This window comes from Schistocerca gregaria, chromosome 2, assembly GCF_023897955.1.
Source record: "Schistocerca gregaria isolate iqSchGreg1 chromosome 2, iqSchGreg1.2, whole genome shotgun sequence".
Lineage (NCBI taxonomy): Eukaryota > Metazoa > Arthropoda > Insecta > Orthoptera > Acrididae > Schistocerca > Schistocerca gregaria.
The window spans coordinates 125865199-125881715 of NC_064921.1; positions in this window are offsets into that span (position 1 = coordinate 125865199).

Below are 16517 nucleotides of genomic sequence, written 5' to 3' on the forward strand. Positions count from 1 at the left end.
TGATAATGGCACTTTGAAGCCGAAATCATGATCGTGCAAATGTAACACTGCAAGAAAAAAGTCTAATGGCGGTACTGACTTTAAAGAAATGTATTATGACTGTGGCCTCACATTATGAAAACAAATATTTAAGTACAGAAACGCACTTAGGTATGGATGCGTGCGGGTTAAGAAACGTTGTGGGAGTCCTGGAACAGTGGTTGAAGATCAATTCCTTTGAGTTTCGCTGTACGGCTCCATATACACCTCGTCTCCCCAACGTTGTACAACAATGCCGGCGAGGCTGCTTCGACTATTCTCTCTTCGTGTTGACTTCTCCGAAAAAATCTGTTTCAAAATGTAAGTCCGCGTCGCGTCGGGACGTAGAGATTAGGACTTAGCTCGATAGGAGAATGAAAACTGGCAACTTCTCCATATTACAACTTTTAATTAACACAATAATGCGAGAGTTCAAGTACATACGCCTTTATTGCACCCGCTGAGAAGGTACCGAGATCAGTGGAAAAACAATTGAGGTACATAAAAGAATTGATAGTACAGCTCTCAGTTTTCTGTCGGCTTACTCATATACAATCACACGTCAATACGATATCTTTGCCGCATTTGCCACCGGTTCATTTCCATCTATAGAAATAAATGCACACATTCCTTCCTCCGAGGTATCTAAATCAGTAGCTTCAGCCCTTACAACTTTAGCACTCAAACGTCATCTTTATCTCCCTTTAACAATACATCATCCACATTGATTGTTACGCTGCCTTCACAAATACCTTCACATACTTCCGTCAATACACCACGAAATTCATCTCCAGCTGACGAGACTACTGCTCCGCTATCTTCACAGACAGCTTCATCTACTCCCTCCCATACAAAAATCATATACATAACTTTCACCTACATTACTATAATTGTTGCTACCGTCTAGTGCCTCATTAGAATTCGTCGTACATTCTATCTCTACCACACTGAGATCCACCTCTGCCTCCCTTTTGATCACAGAACTTTTCAACGAACGTACATTCATTTCATCATTCAGTTCCCTTTCAAAAAATAAATTTTTCAGCCCCATGTCATCGTTATCGAACCTCTCAACCCATTTTACCATATCTACGAGGGTCAGTCAAAAAGTAATGACTCCTATTTTTTTTCTGCGTTTAATTGTCAGGAAATTTAAATGCAATTACATAGGTTGAAAACCACAACATTGAGGATCATTTTGTCATTTTTCAATGTAATCTCCGCCCATCTCTACAGTTTTGGTCCATCTTTGAACAAGGGCATGTATCCCAGCACGGTAAAAATCACAGCTCTGGTTCCTAAGCCATTGACGCACGGATGTTTTGACGGCCTCCTCATCTTCAAAATGAATCCCACGATGAGCTTCTTTTAGTGGCCCGAACATATGGAAGTCTGATGGTGCCAGGTCAGGGCTGTATGGGGGATGAGGCAAAACTTCCCATCCAATTTTGACAATCTCGTCAGAGGTGTGACGACTGGTGTGTGGTCTTGCATTGTCATGCAAAAGAAGAACATCTGCCATTGATTTTGTTGGGCGAACTCGCTGAAGACGTTTTTTGAGGGTTGTGACGTATTGAACAGAATTTATTGTGCATCCCTGCTCCAAAAAATTAACCAGAATCACACCCTCTGTATCCCAGAAAACTGTTGCCATAACTTTCCCTGCCGATCGCACAGTTTTGAATTTTTTCTTCCTCAGCGAGCTTGTGTGACGCCACTCCATTGACTGCCTCTTTGATTCGGGTTCAAAAAAATGCACCCATGTTTCGTCCCCGGTCACAATTTTTTTCAGAAACTCATCTCCCTCCAAACGGAAGCGCTGCAAGTGTTGGGAGGCTATTGTTTTCCTTGCCTCTTTATTCTGATCGGTTAACATTCTTGGAACCCACCGTGCACAAACTTTTGAGTACCCCAATTGCTTAATAATCGTGATCACACTGCCTTTACTAAGAGAAATAATGCGACACACTTCATCTGCAGTCACCCGACGGTCACCACGAATGATGTCATCAACTTGCTGAATGTTGTGTGGAGTCACTGCACTCACCGGCCTGCCGCTCCGCTTTTCGTCAGTCAACGGTGTTTGCCCTTCAGCTTCCTTACAACGACGAACCCATCGTCAAACAGTGCTGACATCCACTGTCACAACACCATACACCTTCTTCAGTCTTTCATGAATGCGTATGGGCGTTTCACCTTCTGCATTCAAGAATTCAATCACACAACGCTGTCTCAAACGAACATCGATGTCGGCCATCTTACAAACTTCTGCTGTGCTGCCACCTGTTGACACAGAAAGTTACCACTGCAGTGGATTGCAGAAGAAGGTTTGAGGAATGGCGCCAAATTCAAATTTTTCACTTAACTTAATTTTTTTAAGTAGAAAAAAAATGGGAGGCATTACTTTTTGACCGACCCTCGTATTTCGGCCTCTGTATAGTTGTACTGCTTAAAATTATTCCTCATTTTATTCTTACTATTTATAATCTCCATTTCCAACATTTGCGGCTTCTTTGCCGAATTTTTGACATCCAAAGAATTTTTAAAGTAACGTGACCTTTTCAACACGGGGTTACATCGTCACCTCCGGACCTAAGATGGGGCGACCTAATTCCCCGACTCCGTATTCTGGTGTTGCATTTCGTAAGTCTCCTGCCCCTCAAATCTTCGTTCCCTGTTTTGATTTCTGTTACGAAAGCTACAGTTTAAATTTCCCGTTTGAAAATTATTATTACAGAGTTAATTGTTTCTGTTATGATCATTGCAAAAAATGGTTCAAATGGCTCTAGAGCACTATGGAACTTAACTTCTGAGGTCATCAGTCCCCTAGAACTTAGAACTACTTAAACCTAACTAACCTAAGGACATCACACACATCCATGCCCGAGGCATGATTCGAACCTGCGACCGTAGCGGTCTCGCGGTTACAGACTGTAGCGCCTAGAACTGCTCGGCAACCCCGGCTGCGCGATCATTATGACTATGGCGGATATTATTATTGTTCCCGTTCTGGTATTCATTTCCGTTTCTGCTGTTCGAATTATGTGGCTCGAATTTCAATGCCTGTACAAATTTAATAAAATCTAAAAACTCGTCGGTGGAATTAGTCGGATTGTGGACAAGATCCCATTGTAAAAATTCCAGTACCTGTGTCTTGAGCGTCGTAATCTTCGTCAACACACCCAGCGGACGATTTATATGCGTCTTCACGCACATAAAAATTCCACATCGCCTCCTGTTTGAAACTTGGCCCGTTTCGGAACTCATTCTGAAGTCGCATTTAGTTCGTTTCACTCCCAAATTTGTTCGGGAAACAGTACTCAAACACTTCAAAGACGGTAAATTATGTACCGATTAAATATGAAACGATTGTGCGTTGCTGTCAAGATGTCTTTTCGCGAATTTAACTTTTGCCTCTTCTGACATTCCTCATACAAAATCATCTATACATACAGCCAAATCAACAGGATGGTACTTCCTATCGTCTGCAAAACATTTCGTTGTTCTTAAATTACTCTATGGGACACTTAACACTGTAGTAGACTGAATCTGTGGTAAAGAATTTAATTCGGTCCTCATCTCCTTAAACTGCTGTTCATGCTGTACAGCTTCTTTATCTGATGTTGTTGTTGTTGTGGTCTTCAGTCCTGAGACTGGTTTGATGCATCTCTCTATGCTACCCTATCCTGTGCAAGCTTCTTCATCTCCCAGTACTTACTGCAACCTACATCCTTCTGAATTTGCTTAGTGAATTCATCTCTTGGTCTCCCTCTACTATTTTTATCCTCCACGCTGCCCTCCAATGCTAAATTTGTGATCCCTTGATGCCTCAGAACATGTCCTACCCACCGACCCCTTCTTTTAGTCAAGTTGTGCCACAAACTTCTCTTCTCCCCAGTCCTATTCAATACCTCCTCGTTAGTTATATGATCTACCCATCTAATCTCAGCATTCCTCTGTAGCACCATATTTCGAAAGCTTCTATTCTGTTTTTGTACAAACTAGTTATCATCCATGTTTCACTTCCATACTTGGCTACGCTCCATACAAATACTTTCAGAAACGACTTTCTGACACTTAAATCTATACTCGAAGTTAACAAATTTCTCTTCTTCAGAAACGCTGTCCTTGCCATTGCTTGTGTACATTTTCTATCTTCTCTACTTCGAACATCATCAGTTATTTTCTCCCCAAATAGCAAATCTCCTTTACTATTTTAAGTGTCTCATTTCCTAATCTAATTCCCTCAGTATCACCCGACTCAATTCGACTACATTCCATTAGCCCCTTTTTGTTTTTGTTGATGTTCATCTTATGCCCTCCTTTCAAGACACTGTCCATTCCGTTCAACTGCTCTTTAAAGTCCCTTGCTGTCTCTGACAGAATTACAATGTCATCGGCAAATCAAAGTTTTTATTTCTTCTCCATGGATTTTAATTCATACTCCGAATTTTTCTTTCGTTTCCTTTACTGCTTGCTCAATATTACAGATTGAATAACAGCAGGGAGAGGCTACAACCCTGTCTCACTTCCTTCCCAACCACTGCTTTCCTTTCATGCCCTCGACTCTTATAACTGCCATCTGGTTTCTGCACAAATTGTACATAGCCTTTGGCTCCCTGTATTTTACCCCTGCCACCTTTAGAATTTGAAAGAGAGTATTCCAGTCAACATTGTCAAAAGGTTTTTCTAAGTCTACAAATGCTAGAAACGTAGGTTTGCCTTTCCTTAATCTTTTCTCTAAGATAAGTCGTAAGGTCAGTATTGCCTGACGTGTTCCAATATTTCTACGGAATCCAAACTGATCTTCCCCGAGGTCGGCTTCTACCAGTTTTCCATTCGTCTGTAAAGAATCGTGTTAGTATTTTGCAGCTGTGACTTATTAAACAGATAATTCGGTAATTTTCACATCTGTCAACACGTGCTTTATTTGGGATTGGAATTATTATGTTCTTCTTGAAGTCTGAGGGTATTTCGCCTGTCTCATCTTGCTCACCAGATGGTAGAGTTTTGTCAGGACTGGCTCTCACACGGCCGTCAATATTTATAATGGAATGTTGTCTACTCCCGGGGCCTTGTTTCGACTCAGGTCTTTCAGTGTTCTGTCAAACTCTTCATGCAGTATCGTATCTACCATTTCATCTTCATCTACATTCTCTTCCATTTCCATAATATTGTCCTCAAGTTCATCACCCTTGTATAGACCCTCTATATACTCCTTCCACCTTTCTGCTTTCCCTTCTTTGCTTAGAACTGGGTTTCCATCTGAGCTCTTGGTATTCATACAAGTGGCTCTCTTTTCTCCAAGGGTCTCTTTAATTTTGCTGTAGGCAGTATCTATCTTACCACTAGTGAGATAAGCCTCTACATCCTTACATTTGTCCTCTAGCCATCCCTGCTTAGCCATTTTGCACTTCCTGTCGATCTCATTTTTGAGACATTTGTATTCATTTTTGCCTGCTTCATTTACTGCATTTTTATATTTTCTCCTTTCATCAATTAAATTCAATATTTCTTGTTACCCAAGGATATCTACTAGCCCTCGTCTTTTTACCTACTTGATCCTCTGCTGTCTTCACTACTTCATCCCTCAGTGCTGCCCATTCTTCTTCTAGTGTACTTGTTTCCCCCATTCCTGTCAATTGTTCCCTTATGCTCTCCCTGAAACTCTGTACAACCTCTGGTTTAGTCAGTTTATCCAGGTACCATCTCCTTAAATTCCCACCTTTTCGCAGTTTCTTCAGCTTTAATCTACAGTTCATAACCAATAGAGCTGATACAGCATCAAAATGTTCTCTGTTATTAAGCATCTCTTTCTCACATTCTGCTGCTCTATGTGATAAATTGACCACTTCTTCAAGTGCATTTTGCCTCAGCGTACAATTCTTAACATCGTCAGCCAGCTCGCGCTCTGTCTTTTGCAGCTTTTTCCCCGAAACGTTTTTCCACTGCATCGACTCTGGTGTTTATAAAGCCAACCTCCTCAAAAATGTTGCCCTTATCTGTCCTTATAACTCCTAATTTTATATCAATAACCCCTTCAATATCTGATTTTTTTTTCACTTCAGCTTTTATACTTTCAGTATTTCGATTGAGATCAGAATTTCTCTGTTCCCTCTTTGTACTCAATGCCCCTATACTAGATTCTTAGCAAAATTTGCATTAATTGTGACAATGTATTGCCTAAAGCTTACTTCTCCTCTTTTATTTTGGACTATCTGCTTCACTAGTATCATCCCTATCAACACCACCACCTGTAAGGTGTCAAACAAATAACACACCTTACATTGAATTCTTGAAACCATTCCGGTTAGCTCGAGATGTCACACGACGTAGTTGTGTCAAACTGAACGAATGTTATTAAAATGCTAATGTATTAAATAAGCCAGCATTTTGTGAATATGCACCACTAACACTCACACTAGTAATTGAACGCAAGTAATTTCCCCAACCCGAGCTATGAGACGCAATTCTAAGGGAAAGAGAATTTTACAGCGGCAATGCCTGTCCCATGTAGACCAACATAGTTCGCCAAGGGCATCTAGCGGACACAATGAGATTCCCGCCAGCACTTCGCAGGCTGTCGGCAAAAGCCGCCCCTTGTCCCTGCTTTTAACGACGACCCTTTGGAAAACCTTTCCACAGGAACTCAATTTGGGAGATGCGGGATAGGACGCCCGGAGATAAAACTTCCGGAATAACCCAACACAAAACATGGTTGACTCATTGTAGCCACCTGCGTTAAAAAGTAACGAGAAAGAAAAAGCTATTTATCTCAGTATTATACAGCAAAAGTTAAACTCTTCCTATGAAAGAAACGACACCTGTAATAGGCTGCAAAACTCTAGTGGGAGGAGCTATAACGAAGTACAAAAGCTCTGATTGGCCAGATAGAAAACTCGTGGCCACCAGCTTTGATGTAGGCATATTGTGGACAGAGTAATTGGCTCTTCTCTTGCAGAAATCGTCGGGCGTTTGTGTAAGGCGACTCGTATCGCACTGAGACGATAGCGAGAGTCATTATGTGAACCCTTTTCACAGGTTCATCTTAACTCGTAAGGAGTTCGCCTGCAAAGCCTCCTAGTATGGAGAATGGCACCGTGCACTGACAGTTAACGCTTGCGAGCTGTTTAAGGGCAATGAAGTACGCGCTATTCCAGCCAAATAGAGTCTACCATGTCAGTTAAATTAGCTAGGGAATAACTCGGAGTCTCAGCTTCAGCGAAGAATCAGGAAATGTATCCGACTGGTATTCAACAGTCAAGAGAGATTTAGAATAGATTCTCAGGCTTACAATTCGCACTGACAGCCACCACTGCCGCCGCCGACGCAAGGTAAACACACGCGCGCTCACGGCACGCCAGCAAGTGATTCTCAATTGACACTCAGAACTGAGGTCGTCTCCGTTTCCCTTTTCTTTTTTTTTTCTTTTTTTTTTTAGAGTCAGCCATGACCAGTAGTTAAACACATTCAGCACGAGACGTGAGATGTCTGATCTAAGAAAAGGGATTGAGCAACCGCTGTAGAGTTATGAACTGTTTTAATTGTGTACTTCTTTTTGATTGCTCTTAACCTACCCCTTTCAATTTAGGGTATTTTCATTGTACATTGTAGCTTAATTAATATCTCTGGTCCCAATTGTATTTAATTTGTTTGTATTTTTATCAACCCCGAGACACGGTCATCAGCCGTCTCACCATTAAAGAACGTTGTAATAGTTAGGAATTTCGCTTCACAGTTGTGAACACCCAGTATCAATACTTTACCATCCTTTACGTAATTTTGTTTAACATTGCTATGACATGAAGTCATGCATAGAGTAAAAATAAACCTTAACAACGAAAATCTAAGATTTTTGTTTTTTGCTGACATATAGTTACGACTGAACCTCTACACTAATTTCAGTTAGCGATAGCGTTTCCTTTACAGGGAGTATAGTGGAACTGACATTGAGATCATTGTCTGATTACATCACTGTCCGTACTTCTGCACTCTTCTAAACTCTGCATGTGTGAGACGGTGTCTTCCTACCTTGCAGGTCATAGGCTCAATACCAACTGTGGTAGGAAGATAAATCAGAAGCAGTCACACACGTGTTAGACACTTTCAGATTTTGTACTAACTGGGACACTAACATTATCTGGACTACACATACACGTGCTGGGTGGTTGTTTATGCGTTGGGAGCTACATCACTGACAGTTAACTCAGTAGGTTCACACGTATTAACACTATCGGCGCAAGAACTTGACATGTCCGTCATTCTGAGTGCTTCTGCTGTACTTATGATACCGAAAGCGTTGATGCTGATGAACTCGAAGTCGCCGCCGTTGTCCCTCATTGCATTGACCGCTACAGCCGTTACAATACCGCAGAGGTTATGAAACGTCCCCTTAGAACAATTGTACATGACTGTGCTTAAACTGACACACAATATTTTTTGCGCAACACAATCTGACTTTCAGTAATCCCTACAAGAGAATGGCCCTGACTAACATTAATCTATATGTTTCACAAATCACTTACCTCACAAAAATCTTCGTTACTCGAACTACTGCAATACAGCGAGCGCCACTACTGCCAGCTAACTAAAAGATTCAAACTACGGAAGTCACTAACTACTGATAGGCACAGTTAGCAAATGAAAGATTTTAATAGAGAACAAACAATGTATTTACCTTAATAGTCATAATATATATAGCAGTTCATGACACCAATTCTTACAAATTTCAAAACTCCGCCATCTCTCTCCCCACGTCCACCACCGCTGGCGGCTCACCTCCAACTGAGCAACGCTACGCGCTGTTAGCATCCAGCTGCCGCTGCCCAACACTACAATGGCAGACAACAATGCAAACCAGCCACAGACTGCACACGGCACAGCCAGTGATTTTTCATACAGAGCGCTACGTGGCGTTACCAATAAGAAAACGTAAACAGCCTACTTACAAGGTCTCTGCTGCTGCTTGCCGCTGCAAACTCGAACTCTTCTCGCCTCTGCTCAGCCTTCTTCTTCTTTCTTGAAATTCCACCGCGAACTTTCCCGATACCAAGTTTTTGCTACCGTTTCTCACATATACGACAGCTGCAAAATTTTATGCACAAGGCATCCACGCAAACTGCCTATCACACAGTAGATAATGGACCTGAATCACAGAATATTGTAACGTATTAGAATTACAACTTCAGTTCTAAAATGATTATACTCAATCCCAGATGAGCCCCAAACTGCGACTGTTCCTAACGGTTACTGATAGGGTAGTTGCTCTTCTAAACAGCATTCCTTACAAGCAAATAAATTGTGTCTTTACCAGTGGTTACTCGTACTGTAGGTACTTCTACATCTACATCCAAGTGATTACTCTGCTAATCACAATAAAGTTGCTAGCAGAGGGTTCAATGAACCGCCTTCAAGCTGTCTCTGTTCCATTCCACTCTCGAACGGCGAGCCGGAAAAACGAGCACTTAAATTTGTCTGTGTGAGTCCTGATTTCTCTTATTTTATTGTAATGATCATTTCTCCCTATGTACGTGGGTGCCAACAGAATGTTATCGCAATCGGAGGAGAAAACTGGTGATTGAAATTTCATGAGAAGATCCCGTCGCAACGAAAAACGCCTTTGTTTTAATGATTACCACTCCAGTTCACGTATCATATCTGTGACACTATCTCCCCTATTTCGCCATAATTGAAAACGAGCTGCCCTTCTTTGTACTTTTTCGATGTCATCCGTGACTCCCACCTGGTACGGATGCCACCCCGCGCTGCAATACTACAGAATATGGCGGACATGCGTGGTTTAAGAGGTCTCTTTAGTAGACCTGTTGCACTTTCTAAGTGTTCTGCCGATGAATCGCAGTCTTTGGTTTGCTCTACCCACAACATTATCTATGCGATCGTTCCAATTTAGTTTATTTGTAATTGTAATCCCTAAGTATTTAGTTCAATTTACAGCCTTCAAATTCATGTGACTTACCGCGTAATCGAAATTTAGCGGATTGCTTTAGTACTCATGTGAATAACTTTCACTTTTCCCTATTCAGGGCCAATTGTTACTTTTCGCACCATACAGATATCTTATCTAAATCATTTTGTAAATCTTTTTGGTCATCTGATGAGTTTACAATACGGTAAATGACAGCATCATCCACAAACAGTCTAAGACGACTGCTCAGATTGTTTCCTATGTCGTTAATGTAGATCAGGAACAATAGATGGCCTATAACGCTTTCTTGGGGAACGCCGGATATTGCTTCTGTTTTACTCGATGAATTTCCATCTATTACTACGAACTGTGACTTTTCTGACAGTAAATCACGAATCCAATCACATAACTGAGGCGATACTCCGGAGGCACGCAGTTTAGTTAGAAGACGCTTGTGAGGAACGGTGTCGAATGCCTTCTGAAAATCTAAAAATATGGAATCAATTTGACATCCCGTGCCGATAGAACTCATTACTTCATGAGTATAAAGAGCTAGTTGTGTTTCGCAAGAACGATATTTTCTAAAAATCCGTGCTGACTACATGTCAATAAATCGTTCCCTTCGAGGTCATTCATAATGTTTGAATACAGCATATGTTCCAGAACTCTACTACAAATCGACGTTAGTGATATGGGCCTGTAATTCAGCGGATTACTCCTATATAACATTCTGTATACTGGTGTGGAGTGAGCAATTTTCCAGTCTTTAGGTACGGATCTTTCTGTGAGCTAGCGATTGTATATAATTGCTAAATGTGGAGCTATTGTATCAGCATAGTCTGAGAGAAACCTGACCGGTATACAGTCTGGACCGGAGGCCTTGGCTTTATTAAGTGATTTAAGCTGCTTTGATACACCGAGGATATCTACTTCTATGTTTCTCACCTTGCTATTGTTCTTGACTGGAATTCAGGAATATTTAGTTCGTCTTCTTTGGTGAAGTAGTTTCGGAAAACGGTGTTTAATAACTCTCCTTTAGTGGCGCTTTCAACAGTGACTTCAGCGTTGTTATCACGCAGGTATTGATTGCGTTTTGCCACTGGTGTGCTTTATGTATGACCAGAATCTCTTTGAGTTTTCTGCCAGATTTCGAGACAGAATTTCGTTGTGGAAATTATGAAAATCATCTCGGATTGCAGTGCGCGCTATATTTAGAACTTATGCAAACATTTGCCAGGCTTGGGGATTTTGCGATCTTTTAAATTTGGCATGCTTTTTCCGCTGCTTCTGCAAAAGCGATCTCACATGTTTTGTGTATCATGGGGGTCAGTACCGTCACTTACTAATTTATGTGGTATATATCCCTCAGTTGCTGTCGATACTATCTCTCTGAAATCATTCCACAACTTTTTCTACGCTTATATGATCAGATCGAAAGGAGTGAAGACTATCCCTTAAAAAGGCGTTAAGAGCATTTTCATCAGCTTTTTAAATTAGATATACTTTGCGTTCCTTTTTTATTATTGTAGTTGTTACGATCTAATCCCTGTATTCATCACAATACTCACTATCTGTCGAGGATTATTTGTTGCTAAGAGGTCAGGTATGCTCTCGCTACCAGTTACGCTTCGACTATGCTCATGAATTAATTGTTCAAAATAATGTTCTGAGAAACCATTCAGTACAATTTCGGATGACGTTTTATGCCTGCCTCAGGCTTTAAACTATAATTTTTCCAGCATATCGAGGGTAGATTGAAGTCACCACCGACTATAACTGTATGAGTGGGGTACCTATTTCAAATGAGACTCTGGTTTTCTTTGAGATATTCAGCACCTATATCCGCTGACCCGGGGGTCGGTAAATTGATCCAATTAATAATTTAGTCCGATTGTCAGGCATAACCTCTACACATACTATTTCGCAGGAACTGTCTACTTCAATTTCACTACAAGGCAAACTACTTCTGACAGTAGCAATAAATACTCCACCACCAACTGTATTTAATCTATCCTTTCTGAACACTGTTAGATCGTTTAAAAAAATTTCGGCTGAACTTATTTCCGGCTTTTGCCAGCTTACTGTACCTATAAATATTTGAGCTTCAGTGCTTTCTATTAGGGCTTGGAGCTCTGGTTCTTTCCCAACACAGCTACGACAATTTACAACTACAATACCGATCGTTTCTACAACTACCTTACTGTGTTTCACCTGCTCCCTTTTAGACGGACGCCCTTTCTGTGGTGCACTCCAAACTCCAGGATTCGGACCGAGAGAAGTAATTGCGTAATTTAAAACTTGAGGAGTTCGTATTGTCAGGAATTGAAGAAAATAATCGAAAGCGAACAGTCTGGAGCTGACACTGACGAGGTTTATAAACCAAAAATCTTCTGGTTTGACAAGATGAATTCTTTCATTCGCCCATTCGTTCATAAACGACCCACACTATCAAATCTGGTAAGTGAAATAAAAGTTTGTTTCCATATTTGAAATTTTATACATTTTCAAAATTGTATGTATATTGTAGGTATATTATAGGAACTATACCAGCTTCTTTTAATACAACAATTTCTAGCACTGTAACAATACATTCTTATGATAAAATATATCTAGCAATGCATTTACTTTGTGAAACATACTAATTGAAGACAATCATGTACAAAATAAGTGAGCACAATATTGATCCATGGAAAATACGATGGTTTTCATCCTCGAAGTCAATTAAACCTCGTTTTCCGCATCCAGTTGCAACGAGCAGTAGGGCGACTGTATTTTTAAAGATAATAGTTTTTCAGATACTCTCAATTTACTCACAAGTATGCCGAAAGTATTTTCTACAACTCTTCGAGCCATTGAAACTCGATAGTTGTAGATTCTTTGCTGTCCAGACATGTTACGCCGGCTGTAAGGTTTCATCAGATAAGTCTTTAGAGGAAACGCATCATCCCCTACAATAACAAAATCACTTGGCATTGCAAGGGAATTTGTCTCCAAAGCGATGCACAGTGAGCTGTTTTGAAATATACCACCATCAGAATTTCTTCCTTTAGCTCCTACATCAACATACAGAAAACAATAATCAGAATCAGCTAAATCTAGCAACAAAATACTGAAACTACTTTTGTAATTGTAATAATCAGATCCAGTAGCGGGAGTGGCACGAATGACAATGTGTTTTCCGTCCAGAGCTCCTGTACAGCCTGGAAAGTTCCATCGTTCTCTAAACCCATACTCTATATTTTTCCATTCATCTGAAGTTGCCGGCGCCTGGAACAAAACTAATGTTTTGAATGCAGGTGTCACCAATAAACACAAATGAACAATCACAACTGGAGAAGCCACAATCCCTATCTGTAGATTGAACTGCTGTTGACGATCTCAACGAGACCACGCCAAGCACATCACAGATTCCAGCAGAAACTGAGACACCCTGGGCAGTAACAAAACGAAAAGTGCCTTCCACTCCATCGCAGCCTTCATGATAAAAAAAATCGGCGAAAAAGTTCTGCACGACTCCCAAATCGATTTTTTTTCATGTGCGATTGAGAAATTACAAGCTATTTCAAACCGTGCTCCAGTAATGAACCACGAGGACTCCTACGACTATTTCGGAAAGTATGTTGCGTCAATGATACGCAGTATTGGGCTCTAATTGCCATGAGGCTTCAAGAGTGAATTACGTCACAAATAACAAATGCGATGTGCCCACCACCAACTCCCTCTAACCGATCAACACTACCAAGTGAGAGAGAATCAAATATGAGTGCTGATTTCTCAGATGACTATTTATTTACAAATTTATTGGTCGATCTTATTTTGTTACTCAAACGATTACTTTCTTTCTATGCTGGTAACATTTTTGATGATCAATATTTTTATGCTGATTAACCATTTTCGTATTATTGTTTCTTTCTATTCCTTAAATACTTAGACCTAGAATACTCGTTCATTACTATGTTGAAAATTAAAATAAAATAATAAACGAAAAAGTTGTTTACTACATGTTATTCTAATTACCTGTATGTATTCCATAAGTGCCTTGTGGAGCGCTTCGCAGGTTTCAGGTACAAATTTACTAATTGTGTTCTTTGGAACACGAAATCAACATTCCAGACTTTTAAAAGAGTCCCCTATGGCTATGTAGCGTACAGTTTACTTGAAGTTTAATTTTTTCTTTGCCTGGAGATATCCCATGTTGAAATCGCATGAGGCGTTTAAAAATTGGTAATTCAGAGGTTCAATGTGAAAATGTTTGTTCGCTGTGAAACGTTAATTTCTGCAGTTTCAAAGATATTGAAATACTGTTGTGTCTTCGGATGTGTCTCATTTTTCTGAGATCGCAGATGTATTCAGATAAGCTTTAATAAGTAACTGTGCAAATACAGGACGTGCTTGGATCAAGGAACAGTCGCAATTATAGTTGTAAATTGTTGTAGTTGTGCTGGAACAGTCCCTGAGCTTCAAGCGCTAATAGAAAGCACAGAAGCTGATATCGTTATAGGTACAGAAAGCTGGCTAAAGCCTGAAATAAGTTCTGCAGAAATTTTTACGAAGCCTCAGACGGTGTTCAGGAAAGATAGATTAGGCAGAATTGGTGGTGGAGTGTTTGTGTCTGTCAGTAGTGGTTTATCTTGTAGTGAAGTCGGAGTAGATACTTCGTGCGAATTGGTATGGGTGGAGGTTATACTTAACAGCCGAACTAAGTTAATAATTGGCTCCTTCTACCGACCGCCAGACTCCGATGATACAGTTGCGGAACAGTTCAGAGAAAGTTTGAGTCTCGTTGTTCAAAACCGGTGGTAGGCAGAAAACATCTTCCGAGATTGTCCTAAATGCTTTCTACGAAAATTATTTCGAGCAGTTAGTCCACGAACCCACGCGAATTATAAATGGTTGCGAAAACATACTTGACCTCTTAGCCACAAACAATCCAGAGCTGATAGAGAGCATCATGATTGATACAGGGATTAGTGATCACAAGGTCGTTGTAGCTAGGCTCAATACCGTTTCTTCCAAATCCACCAGAAACAAAAGCAAAATAATTTTGTTTAAAAAAGCGGATAAAGTGTCACTAGCAGCCTTTCTAAGAGACAATCTTCAAAATGGTTCAAATGGCTCTGAGCACTATGGGACTCAACTGCTATGGTCATTAGTCCCCTAGAACTTAGAACTACTTAAACCTAACTAACCTAAGGACATCACACACATCCATGCCCGAGGCAGGATTCGAACCTGCGACCGTAGCAGTCGCACGGTTCCGGACTGCGCGCCTAGAACCGCGAGACCACCGCGGCCGGCAGAGACAATCTCCATTACTTCCGAACTGACTATGCAAATGTAGACGAGATGAGGCTCAAATTCAAAGATATAGTAGCAACAGCAATTGAGAGATTCATACCTCATAAATTGGTAAGAGATGGAACGGATCCCCCGTGGTACACAAAAAAAGGTCCGGACGCTGTTGCAGAGGCAACGGAAAAAAAGCATGCGAAGTTCAGAAGAACGCGAAATCCCGAAGACTGGCTAAAATTTACAAACGCGCGAAATTTGACACAGACTTCAATGCGAGATGCCATTAATAGATTCCACAACGAAACATTGTCTCGAAATTTTGTAGAAAATCCGAAGAAATTCTAGTCGTATGTAAAGTACACAAGCGGCAAGACGCAGTCAATACCTTCTGTGCGCAGTGCCGATGGTACTGTTACCGACGATTGTGCCGCTAAAGCGGAGTTATTGAACGCAGTTTTCCGAAATTCCTTCACCAAGGAAGACGAATGGAATATTCCAGAATTTGAAACACGAACAGCTGCTAGCATGAGTTTCTTAGAAGTAGATACCTTAGGGGTTGCGAAGCAACTCAAATCGCTTGACACCGTCAAGTCTTCAGGTCCAGATTGTATACCGATTAGGTTCCTTTCAGATTACGCTGATACAATAGCTCCCTACTTAGCACTCATATACAACGGCTCGCTCACCGATAGATCTGTACCTACAGATTGGAAAATTGTGCAGCTCGCACCAGTGTTTAAGAAGGGTAGTAGGAGTAATCCATCTAACTACAGATCTATATCATTGACGTCGGTTTGCAGTAGGGTTTTGGAGCATATACTGTATTCAAACATTATGAATTACCTCGAAGGAAACGATCTATTGATACGTAATCAGCATGGTTTCAGAAAACATCGTTCTTGTGCAACGCAGCTAGCTCTTTATTCGCATGAAGTAATGGCCGATATCGACAGGGGATCTCAAGTTGATTCCGTATTTCTGGATTTCCGGAAAGCTTTTGACACCGTTCCTCACAAGTGACTTCTAATCAAGCTGCGGGCCTATGGGGTATCGTCTCAGTTGTGCTACTGGATTCGTGATTTCCTGTCGGGAAGGTCGCAGTTCGTAGTAACAGACGGCAAATCATCGAGTAAAACTGAAGTGATGTCAGGTGTTCCCCAGGGAAGCGTCCTGGGACCTCTGCTGTTCCTGGTCTATATAAATGACCTAGGTGACAATCTGAGTAGTTCTCTTAGGTTGTTCGCAGATGATGCTGTAATTTACAGTCTAGTAAGGTCATCCG